The 9422-nt window shown below is 38.3% G+C and overlaps 1 long non-coding RNA gene across 1 annotated transcript; it reads right to left on the reverse strand.

Moving 5' to 3' along the window:
- Positions 1 to 5017: 5017 nt before the first annotated feature.
- On the reverse strand, positions 5018 to 9422 carry LOC144200261 (uncharacterized). Its single transcript, XR_013327075.1, has 3 exons — positions 9315 to 9422; positions 5167 to 5203; positions 5018 to 5080 (listed from the first exon to the last, which is right to left on the reverse strand). It is a non-coding gene; the product is annotated as an uncharacterized LOC144200261 (long non-coding RNA).

The raw sequence follows: 9422 nt of genomic DNA on the forward strand, positions 1-9422 counted from the left end.
GCATCCGAACGCATCGTGCGCTGAATCGCAACACAACATTTCCACCCGTCTGCTATACAAGCAGGCTAATTTGCATATTTGCTGTAGCTGATCAGATTCACATCTCTTCATGCAGCATTGCAATATCAAAAGGAAAGTAAAAGGAACAGACAATTTTCCATGTCACTGTTCTGTAAAATGCATATGCAAAATTCTAGGAAGTTTCCACTTCAATATTCCGCCTTCAGATGTAGTGTCAGAGCAGTATCAGAGGCTGCGCACGATTGAGTATGAAGACTTGACACCCTCTATTCTATTCTTTTTTTTTTCAGTTTGTTTTTTTTAAACGTATCTTACCGAGCAATCGTTTTTACATTAAACATTGGCTATTTTAGGGCCCAACAGTGTGCCATGCTTCTTTTCAATAGTTAGCTGGCAGACCCTGGTGAGGATAAGCAAAGTGGAAGATGAATAAATGATTTGCAGGGGTTAGACAAGGCAAAGGAAGGGAAATTCAAAACAAGATAAAATCAGCAAGAAGAAGAAAAACAAATAAAATCGCTAACAGCACAAAGCATGCCTTTTGGACACTAAGTGATTATTAGCCTGGATTAAAAAAAACGTTTGGGAACATTTTATGTCATTTGTTACATAGTTATACTTAACACATTGCAACCTCGGCTTGCTTGTTCTTTATATTGCAATACACAACAAACCAGTTCTAGAGGCAAATGATTGTTAACACCAAATGGCTTTGTTGGACGGCAATTACCCATACTATAATCAAAGGGAGAAAACAAGGAAGAAATAGAAGAAAACTTGGCTATTTAAGACATTACTAGCAATGACACCCCTATTCATTAGCTGCACTCAGTCATTCAGGCAACAACAGAGATATACCCCATGCTATGTTTTTTTTTGCCAATTCCTCGCCTCTCAGAAGCATCAATTTTCAGGAAGCCAATAAGACGACATGTTTGTTGAGCTAACGCGTCATCAAAGACCGTGAGCTATTTTCATGATTTAATCGAAGCGTCTTCTTTTAACAAGGCAGATCCAAGAGTTTCCATGTCAATTTTCTATCTGGGTTTTTTAATGCGAAATGTATGGCTAAGACAATAGTGAGATCTCACTGTTCTGCGCACAACAAACAAAACCTTCTGCTACTTAGAGTAAACAAAATATGCACAAGAAACACACAATAATTTCAAAGAATAAATGAATAATAATTACTAGTGTAATATTAAAGTGGACTCACAGTTCTGGGGTCGAGGGTTCAATCTCAGGTTGGTCCTTACAGTGTGGAGTTTGCAAGGTCATCCCAGTAATGCGTGTTTTTTCTCCGGGTACTCCCACATCTCTAAAAATTAAATTGAAAGGGGCCTATTGAATAATCACAGCAAGATCTCAGACAAGTATCGCCGTCAATGGCATAACATGAGTGAATCCAACAATATCACCAGAGTCTTTTTTTCACATAATAATAAAATAAAATGTTGCAGAAAACTCTGCAGCTTTTGTCGAATGTCTGCAGAGTGAAATCAAATCTATTTCTCATTACAAAGACACACTCATGCATAACCACAATGATATGAATAGGAATCCTTGTCTGAAAATTGCTTTCTTGCACAGAAACTTCACTTAGGAGGTGACGGCTATTGCATCCTGCCCATGCTCAAAGTGTGAGCAATTATGTGACCAAGTAAAAATAGCCATTGTATATTTCTTTGCAGCTCAGAAAGAGAAAAAGAAAAACATATTACAATATCACCTTTATTTGGTTTTAAACTGTGAATGTTTGATCTGAAAATGAATACCGATTTCAACCAGGCAGTATGCAGTGCCTTTGATGAAACACTTTGCATTTTTACTTGATATACATGCTCATTTACAAGGCTGCGACAAACAAATTTTCATAAAAGCGCATCGCCAAGGAGGCAAGCAAAATTGCAGGGTGGCAGTGAGGCTGTGTTTCAGAAGCACACAGAGACCTATGGGAGAAAATGTCCTAAAATTTCAAAGGGGAGCACATTCAAGATGAATTTGAAGTGCTATGCTGGCATTATATGATCTTATTGGAGATTGCATTAGAGTGGCAAGGTTTCGCTTGTGAACGAGCTGCTTTTAAGATCTTGTTCTCTTTGAAAAGAATGATAGATTTGTTTGGGGTTAAGGTTACCTATGAGCATGAGAATTTAAAAAAAGGGAGATGGATCCCACAGATCCAATATAAGTATACTCTTGTGTATGACAATTTGATTTGACACAATATATGCATGAATAAAATTTAGGTTTTTTTAGCTTGCTTTTTTAGACACTTTTACATTACCAACCATTTTCCTGGTATAAAACATGATTAAAATGTATGTGAATCACAATGTTGGCATCTTGAGATTTACTTCTGTGGTTGAATCTTTGGTTCGCCGGTCGCATATTTAACCACTTAACCAATTGTTTTGGATGTAATTAGGTCATGAGTCCCTGTGGTCAATTCTGTCCTTTTGAGGAAGCTCTTGATTCCGTGAGGACGTGTTTGCAGAATTTTGATTACAAAATGGCCAGAGTCTATTTTTGATGAAAGATAGCACATTCAGTATAGATGAAAGAGATATTGTGAATCTTCTCACAAAGCCTGCACTGGCTTCTCAAATCAAATTTTGCACGAAGAGAAAACCTTATTTTCTTACTGTGGCGCTTCCAGTATCATCTGACAGATATTATTTAGCACTAACAAGTCAAAATGACTTTTATCCAATCCATTCACCTTTCTCAAGTAGAGTATAACCTCACCAAACCTTTATTTTTTTTAACCCTATATTGATTCCTAAAGCATCTTAACTATTAAAACAGTATTAAATGTTTCGAAGAAGCTTTAAACAAAGCCGCCGTCACATCATATCTTCAACATTAAATGAAAGGGCAAAAACATATTTGTGTTATTTTGCTCTCAAATGGTAAAATAGCTTTGAGGTCATTTCATGTGATGAAATGACTGAATTTATGAAGTCATGTGCTTTGATGGTCCACCTTGTCATGATTTTTTTTCACCCCCAACAGCAAACACCTGCTTCACACACAAGCAGATTAGAAGCGAGCGCCTTATCTTTCCACTCCACATTGGAGTCTTTTACAGGGCCCGAATTTCAATTTGGGACTAGACACAATTAACTCTTTCCACAGAAAAACCGGCAGACAGACGCCACTCATTTGTTGCCGGGAGCTAGCTGGCTCACTTCAAGGACTCTGTCAGAGATAAATCCCTGCTAGAAGGAATAGAGCCATGCTGAAACATTAGCAAGACCAAAAGGTTCACAGATGTTGCAATTAAAAAGCACTGTTGCTCATTATAACCCCAACCAATGAACGCAAATGACAACAAAAGGCTCATTGGCCAAAAAACAAGGACACCACAATGATAATTTTATGCAATGACTACGTCATGGGTGCTATTATTCCAACCAATGACTAAGATAAATTTTTACCAAAGTGTCTTAAAAGCAAATCAGTTGATTGCAGAAGAAACTTCATTGATTAAACTGTGCCTGCTAAAATCAATTGGAACAAAATTGGTTGTATAAAATAGTTGGATCTATTTAATATAATAATATATATCTATTGAATCTAATTATATATATTCTGACATTGAAAAAACATTGTAACGATGATACCATTGGGTCTAGAACCTTGGTTGTATCTTAGCAACATAAAAGTAAGATCGAATGAAATGCACCAAAAGTTTATAGTTCTGCCTTTATCTTAAAAATCAGCTTTTGTTTTGCACTGTCAGCACTGGCATCTTAAGTTGTAAACATTAAGTACATTGTTCTATTGGTGTGAATGAAGTACATGTGTAGGAGTATAAATCCCAACAGACAAAGCCATACACAAACAGTAATCACACAAACACAATGCTTTTCATAAAAAAAGGAGCATTTTTGTTTGGAAACGTGCCATTGGTGCTTAAGCACGTGTGCTCCAGGCTTTGCCTGTATGTGTTCTTGCACTGTACTGTTTATGTGTTACTGTTTACGACAACAGTGCCAAATTTAGTTGCATCATCTGCCCCTTTGTTTCCACGTAGGCTACCTCTGCAGAGTTGTGGGAATAACTGACAATAAAGAGAGTGTCAACTGAAGAGTGACAAAAACAATGGGAAAAGAATCCCCATCATGCCAAGAGTTACATTGTGCTCATTTGCATGAGAAATTGCACAAACGCAAACAAGCTACTAGTTGATATTTTCACACTACTGCAAGATATATTATTATTACCTTCCACAAGTTTTTTTTAAATACATCAAATAGATGAGAAAATACAGCGGCAATACAAAGTGAGGCAACAGATGAAGGGGGACGTAAACAATGGGCTATCTGACGTCTGCAGGCTAAAGGGGTTAGTCTTGTCTTATCTGCATTCCTTCATCGGACGTGACTTTAAACAAGTTTCACCAATACCGATACTTGAAAAGAGCCGGTCTTCACTTGCTCTATGCACTTTACAGATTTAATTTGATTTTCCTCTCTGATAGCAAACTCGGCAATTTATGCCCACGTTCATTCAAGTGGATGGATCCCACCCCCCAAAAAAAAATGCTGCCCACAATTTTTGCCGCATAGCTACTGGTTTTCATGAGATCTGAAACCATGAGTTCCGGAAGGATCATCGCGAGTCAGAGGTAATTCCAGCATTGCGGCTGCATCCAGAAAGCTCAGGTGCACTCAACACATTTCCATCTATTTACATGTTTGTCAAGCATTGAAATGTGACTTATTGCAATCACTGCTGATTACAGTTGACTGGATTAGCATATATGAAAATTCAGGATATATTACTGGTCCATTTTTGCTCATTTTACCATTCGATGAACATTATTTTGTGGTTTTGCTTCATGAACTTCAAAAACCAAATACACTCCAGCCCCCCAACACACACACACACACACACTTTCACAAGTGGAGTTATTATTAGGAAACAAAAGGGTTGCAGAATGTGCTTCTGACACTTGCTTAAAATAGGATTTGAAATGTCATACATGCCCAGCAGATGTAGTTGCATAGCACGAAGGGCATGCTGCATTTGTGCTGTGTCCCAGGTGACCAACCTGGATAGACAAGCACATGTATAGGTATTGTGAACAATGGTATTTTATTTTTCTCTTACTGTAATTAGTTATATAATTTGTAGTACCCGAATGTTTGATGTTTCCAAGAATATTCCCGGGAGCCTAGAAGAAATGAGACAAAAAGATAAATTGGTTCAATTAGTAATTTATGGGAAACGTGAATTGTATTTAAACAGCCTATTAAACATTTATCACCTGGTTCCCTGTAGACAAATGGAAAAACTGTGAAAAGCGGGCACTTTGCGTGACTTAAAAGGACCTAAACACTTTGTTTGTGAATTGTTTGGTCACTGAGAGCATCACATTTGCTGTAAATAGTGTGCGACAACACAAGTCTACCTGAAGCAAATTGAAACGTATGCTGAAATAAATCAAGGTCTTATTAAGTCCCTGTTGATAAAAATGGTCTGCTGGCTGCTGTAGTCCAGATGGGAGAGAAACTAGATGTGGCAGGTGAGCTGGCAGCCGGTCATGAACTGCAGGCTGGACAGTGAGAAAGACCAGGACCAGCATTGGTTCAATCAAAGAGGCACATTTTGACAGAATCTGACATTTCGGCATCAAAATATCTTATCTGGCAACCTATATCTCTTGGAAGGGAGTGCATATCAGCGATTCAGATCCCCCTCACGATCCTATGCTACACTAGACTGATATACATTCACGTCCAATGATTCAACACCTTTGTGTCCCGACCCTTCAACCACTGGGAGGAGGATGTACGAAGGTGGTCTGTACTTTATATGGTTTCTCTGTTTTATCCTACCAGGCCATATCATAAAAGTATGCATTACAGACTACTTGAATAAAGGTAACACTTTGAAAGGAGCAGATAACCTTGTCTTCTTGAGAGAGTTAAATGTCTCTGGCAAATGATAAAACTATTCATGGCAGCCAGCTCTTTTTATTCCATCATTACTTTTGTAAACTGTGAGGGGGCCGCAGGGCCAACCCAGGAAAGGCTGGAGAGACTATGTCTTGCCTTGGGATCCTCCCGGAAGGGCTAGGTGGAGTCGCTGGGGAGAGGAAAATTTTGGACTTCCCTGAGACTCGCTTCGGTTAAGCGGGAGAAAATGGATGGCTGGAATCTCTATAAAGCTTCCATCAGGAAGATGTCCTTGATTTATACAAAATACTTTAAAGGCACCAGCATGAAAAGGAAAAACGACAACTAAAAGCATTTACAAAATACCTACTGATTCAGCAGAGACTTTTCTCGTTACCATTGTTGGCAGTCAACGCCAGACATATTAGTTTTCCAGACTTTGCTGTCTGTCCTCTGACGGCAGATGAATCTTACTTTAAGGTGTGTGACAGGACGCCAGCGACAAATACACTCAAGTGGACGTAAGATTTATATGTCGTCAGTCTCTTGTGTGTATGCAAAGGAGGAGTAGAAAGAAATATCTTTCACATCCTGGCGTTGATGCGTTATGTGTTGTCAAAATTAAGGATGTAAAGGATCATATATTTAAGGCATTCTTTTGTATAGGTTTTCCTTTTTTAGAATTAGTCTAAGGATAATTACATTTTTTTATAATTTTTTATTTCGATGATTTAAAATTTTCTAGAATGGTACTTTTGAAAGCAATTATATACATTTTTTGTCATCGTCAGAGTGACATTAGATACGCCGGATGAAATTTAACATGCCTCCACATGTCAAGACTGTTATTAACGACTGGGCGTCATAGGGTGTTGCACAAGGATTTGGATGGTTGGTTAGAATATGCACTTTGGGCAGAAATCTGCTGCGCCAAGTAGTGAAGCAGAGAGCACATCCAAAGTGCTCTGGAACTGCGTCATACCTTCCTTCATTTGGTCAGTCAATGTGTACCATTTGGGTTAGTTCTGAGAAAGGACATATCCGCTGTTTATTATGTTACTGTGCTTTGCAGCGTTGAGCTAGTGCAATGCATCATACAGAATGACCGTTTCCAAAAAATATGATCATCCTTGTAAAAGCAATAATGTGTAATGTAGCTTCTGTGTTTTCCCTATTTCGCTGTGGGCATAACGGCCCGCAAATCGACGGCTGTCTTGTCAACTTTCTTGTATAACATTGTCGAAAACGCCCACTTGTCACCCTCAGGGGCGGCAAAGAGTGGCGAGCGAGACGACAGATGAAGATAGATGTATGATGTGACGCCGTTACAGTGCCTCATCTTCACACGTGCTGGAGGCCATGTTGTCAGGCTTCACCACACTCCCCCACAAATGATACAAAGGAAAATAAAAGCATCCAATATAAAAAAAAAGAAGATTTCAGAGATTTCCTATAAGCAGGGGGGGGGGCAAGATTTTCAAGGAAAAGCTAATCATGACTCGCATCAAGCAAAAAGGTTCATGGAGATAGTCAAGGGTCTTGATTCACAAAAAAACACTCCAACTATTCTTATCAGGCTGTGCAGACACTACCAGTAACCCTATGTCATTCATTCTCCTGCTTGATTCATAGTGCTTTAAAAATGGTAGTCGTAGAAATAACAACCTAGTGGGAAGTGGAAGGTTTATTGAGTAGGTTACGTCACAGAACACCAAGAGCACACAAATAAGTCGCCATATTGAGCCTGTCGGTGCCCTACAAGTGTGTGTGTCTCCCTTATGAGAAATCTACCCCCAAGGCACTCTAAATGGTTGAATGTGCTTGCTAATTGTTAAATTGCGTGGAGAAATTGTATTTAATAATCCGAAAATTGGGCCTTTGGAGTTTGTTTTGGCATTTTTTGTCAGAAAAGTCCCTCCGGAGTCAAAACCAAAATTGTCTTTAAAACTTTATTGGGTTGTTTTTATCAAATGGTCATCAGTTTACATTAAATATAGGTTTGATATATTAATGTAATACTGTAAAACAGCTTAACATACTTTTAGATTTTTTTTAAGTAATTCATACCAGCAAACTGCAGTTTATTACTGTAAATCAACTACTGGGGAATAAAGCTGGCCATTTAAATCATATATTTTTGTTTGTATATCAAATTTAGATTGTTGGGTGTACAGAACCAGACAAATAATAGAGAAAATAGATGACCAATAACCATAGCTTTTATTAGTCAAATGTATGTACTTGAAAAGCAGAACCATTGTACTTGGTGTCATTAAAATGTTCCTGTGTTGTAATAAATTGAGTGCGGTATTAAACGACCTTCAATGGCCCTTCTGTCTTTTGAAATGTGGTGAATAATGAATGCAATTATTCAATTAACTTAAAATAAAATGGCAGAGTTCCTAACGACGCGCATCCACATTTATCTAGCTCGTAAGGCCTGCTTTGCTCAAGGGATCACCATAACCATGTGTGAATGGTTAATGGATATCCCCACTTTCATTTGTTGACATTCACACTGCAAACAATTCAACAGCAATTAACGTAAAATGGATGCTCGTGCCAATTTAAAAATAAAAAATGTACTGTTGACATCCACTACGGTGTGTGCCTTCTGCCTTTGTGTGGAAAAACTGATAACGGCTTCTCGAAAAGAAAAAAAAAAAGAAATTTACAGCCGGAAAGGGAACAGGGGACATTTTATGAGATAATGGCGCAGCGGCGTCATTTAAATGATGAACTAGTGACTTTGAATAATGGCAATGAACATAAGAAAGCAAACGGTAAGAAGTCCAGAGAGGAAAATTTACCAGACAAGTCAAGTTTATCAGAAGTGACTTAGCATAACATAATGCATTCTCTTACACAGGTTCAATTCCTACTTGTTTAAAAACATTGTTACCTATGTAAGTAGTGATCAAACCAAGTATAAATATACATGACCACATTGTTTTGAGAGTGGACAAAAAAACACCAACTAATGTCACCATTAGTTGAATACTTGATATGGATTAAAAAAGTTCCTCTATAAGTTTTTCCTCTTTGAGTCTTAAATTTCAGAATTGACCAACTCCACCGGTCTCAGCTCAGAGCCATGTACTTGACCCATAGGTTAGGATGGCATGCCCAATGAAAATCCAATTCCCATGACTTTTTCCTTTAAAAGTCAGTCAAAAGAGGAAACATTTTATTCAGGATTCATCCCCATTTTACCGAAAGTTAAGTTGACCAGGCCAAGTTCCTTAAGGCAAGAACAGTGAAATTTCATCATGCATCAAGCAGGCAACATTGTTCGAAAGGGACCTCTTGTGCATTAATTTTAATGAAAATATTAAATGGGAATGACGTGAATGTCTGGGCCCGCAGGCACTGGTGACTGTGACTCACCAATCTGTGACTCCCCGCAGCTGTGTTTGGGCTCTTGGAAAGGAAAGACACCCCCTCTCCGCTTTCTTATTTTTGGCTTGGCGACAGCATGTTTGCTTGATTTTAGCT

This window comes from Stigmatopora nigra, chromosome 8 (genome assembly GCF_051989575.1).
Source record: "Stigmatopora nigra isolate UIUO_SnigA chromosome 8, RoL_Snig_1.1, whole genome shotgun sequence".
In the NCBI taxonomy this organism is placed as follows: Eukaryota; Metazoa; Chordata; class Actinopteri; order Syngnathiformes; family Syngnathidae; genus Stigmatopora; species Stigmatopora nigra.